General features: G+C 46.5%; 1 pseudogene; it reads right to left on the bottom strand.

Annotated features, from left to right (window-relative positions):
- Positions 1–9: 9 nt before the first annotated feature.
- Positions 10–1,606, bottom strand: LOC100944601 (annotated as a pseudogene).
- Positions 1,607–3,356: the final 1,750 nt, after the last annotated feature.

The following is a 3,356-nucleotide window of genomic DNA, read 5'->3' as shown; positions in this document are numbered from 1 at the left end:
AAACCATTCTCAGACTTGGTACCATTTGCTCTTGGGGAGGTGAGATGGGGCCTGGGCAAGGACAGCAGCCAGAAAGTGCAGGGCAGGGCTGTCTCGGTAGTGGTAGTGGTCAGGCTTGAAGGCGCCATCACAAAGCATACCCAGGTACTTGGTCAGCTTCACATTCAGCTTACCCACGTGAGCTTCAGCCACTGCGTCATCTAGCTTTTTAGATAGGAAGTGAACTCTAATGGGGTACTTGTCTGGGTGAGTCCAAAGTTCAATCTGTGCCAGTGCCTAGTTGGTGAAGGAGTTACTTAACACGAAGCTGGGGTGGCCCATGGCACACGCTAGGTTGACTGGCCGGCCCTCAGCCAGCAGGACCGTGTGCTTGTTCTTCAGCAAATAGGTGCCCACCTCGGTCTTAATGTTCACCTTCTCCACAGCATTCTCATTAAGGCACTAAAAATCTGTCTCCACATCAGTGTGTCCAGTGTTACACACAACAGCATCATCCTTCATCTGCTCTAAGTGCCAATGGAGAATGATGTCAATACAGCCTGTGGTGGTGACAAAGATGTTGCCCTCTTGATAGCCTCATCCATGGCGGTCACCTCATAGCTCTCCATGGCAGCCTGTCTTGTGTTGATGGTGTCATCTTGGTGATGATGACACAGGCCCCAGAAGCCTTCAGAGCCTTGGCACAGCCCTTGCCTACATCACCATAGCCTGCTACTACCACCACTTTGCCCACAATTATATCTGTGGCCCATTTGATGCCATCAATGAGGGACTTCTGACAACCATAGAGGTCGTCAAAGTCAACAGAGTCATTGACATTGATGGTGGGTACTTTCAGGATCCCACTGGCCATCATCTTGTATAGGTTGTGGACCACAGTTGTGGTCTCCTTAGAGGTGCCATGAGTGCCTGACAGGAGCTGTGGGTACTTGGTGTGGATGAGGTTGGTAAGGCCATTGTCCAAAATCATTTTTTTTTTTTTTGAGACGGAGCCTCAAGCTATCCCCCTGGGTAGAGTACCATAGCCTCACGCTCACAGCAACCTCCAACTCCTGGGCTCAAGCGAGTCTCCTGCCTCAGCCTCCCAAGTAGCTGGGACTACAGGCGCCCGCCACAATGCCTGGCCATTTTTTGGTTGCAGCCATCATTGTTGTTTGGCAGGCCGGGCTGGGGATTCGAACCCTCCACCTTAGGTGTATGTGGCTGGCGCCTTAGCTGCTTGAGCCACAGGCGCCGAGCCTGTCCAAAATCATTTTGAGAGGCCTGTCCTCGAAGTACAGTGTCTGCTTGATGCACCACAGGTACTCCTCATCTTTCTTATCCTTTCAGGTGTACATTGAAAGGCCATCCTTGGCACTGGCAGCTGCTGCATGGGCCCGGGTACAGAAGACGTTGCAGCTAAATCACTGCCCCTCAGCATTCAGGGTGCTGAGGGACTCAATGAGGATCGTGATCTCTGCAGTCATGTGCAGGCAGCCGGCAATGCAGGTGCCCCTCACAGGCTTGGAGGCTGAGTATGTCTCCTGCATGCACTTTAGGCCTGGCATCTGTTCTCCGCAATGTCCAGGGCCTTGGGCCCCCAGTCCACCATGCCAATGTCAGGGACTTTGTAGGGCAATTTGTCAGAAGTGCTGGCAGTGCTTCTGCACCCAGTGATGGACACAGGTGAAGGGGGTGGCCTCACACTGGGAACCGGAATTTGCAGGCCCTAGGGAAAGTTGAATGTTCTCTTGACGCTATAGATTTACTCATACGAATTTACCTTAACATAATCGAGCACTTTTCTATGAGCAAATGTTTATCCCGTGTTGTTAATAAGTGCACAAATTGAAATCTGTTGCCTGTCCATCCCTCAGATTAGTTAATGAATATATGACATTCCTACAGCTATCCCAAATATGATATAGTTGTTAACAAGAATGAAATAGATTTATATCTACTGATGCAGAAGTGTCTCTCAGCTATAATAAGTAGGAAAAGGCACAAGTTATAAAACTATGTAATGGGACTCCATTTTGGGTTAAATTTGTGAGTGTACCATGAACTCTAACATGTCTGAGGTTGGATTCAGGGGACGTACTTCATTCTATTAATAGACGCGTTGTTTGAATATTTCTCAAGAAGCATGTGTTATTTTGTAATTATAAAAACAGTAAAGATCTTAAAAAATGAATGAAGGGCCCGAAGGGAGAAGGGTGGTACACATTTAATGTATTGTAATAACAGTTATTTAAGTCTATTATTATTTAGATTCTAAATCTGAAATAATAGCCTTCTCATCTAATCTGAGAACTAGTTTGTAAAATCCCATATATTTAATTTTGTTTTTGGACTTACCATCTAATATTATAACTGGTATGGAAAGGTGAGGTATTTAAAATTTGTGTAGATTTACTTAGTTTTCCCTCTCATCACAGCCCATTGATCCGAGTGCACGCACTGTTGCACTGCACGTCTTCCAGCTGAATGAAGATGGACCTAGCAGTGAGAATGTGGAGGAAGAGAGGGAGAACATAATTGCAGCAAATCACTGGGTTCTGCATGCAGGTACTGGGGGTAGTGGCACAATGTGGGGTAGCTAAGAGAGGCTGGGGTCAGGGGATCACATGTTCCTTGGGCTTGCCAGGTCAACTCACTGAGCAGATTTTGAGTTTGTCCATTTCTTTTGTAGGATTTTAGGATGTTTTATCCCTTATGAAATGGAAGGTTTATCCAATAAGACTATGTTGTTCCTTCTGATGGGTGCTAAAATGGAAGGTAACTGAGCCCCTCTTTCCTGCCCAGTGTGTCCTGCTGGCTGCCCTTGACTCCTGCCTTCTCCATGTTGCTCCTCGGGCTTGGCTGTCAGGTTCCGGTGGGCAGAATCTGGGGTGAATTCTTTCATTGTTTGGGGAGAAAGAAGTACCTAGTGCTTGTGTGGAGGTATGCATAGTAACAAGATACACAATTTAATTATCTGTCAAAAGTCATATGTGGCTAGAATTTTTTTGCATCTTCAATTTGTGTAAAAGTTAAAATTTGAGAAAAAAAATGAAAGACTCACACTTCCCTGGAGTTAGGGTCTTAGTCCACCATATGTGGGACAGTGGGACGTGCTAGTGGCTTAGGCAGACAGACTGGAGTGTAACACTTGCCTTCCTAAAATTAGGTCTTTGTTTTATTCTCTCATAGCTGAATTCCATGGGCTTGGGGACATCTTCATGTTTTATGTGCACCTCAAGTCACACATATATCACTACTTTATCTGTTATTTAAAGAAGCAGCACTGTTGTGTTTCTCTCCAGCACATCTGAGCATGGGCTTTGGGAACCCCTGCTCTGGGTATCTGCCACAAAGACTGCTCCAGAGTGGAGCCG

The sequence above is a fragment of the Otolemur garnettii genome, unplaced genomic scaffold (genome assembly GCF_000181295.1).
Source record: "Otolemur garnettii isolate 467f Iridium unplaced genomic scaffold, OtoGar3 scaffold00300, whole genome shotgun sequence".
Classification (NCBI taxonomy): Eukaryota; Metazoa; Chordata; class Mammalia; order Primates; family Galagidae; genus Otolemur; species Otolemur garnettii.
The sequence above is the reverse complement of the archived record's forward strand: the minus strand, read 5'-3'. Positions and strand labels throughout refer to the sequence as shown.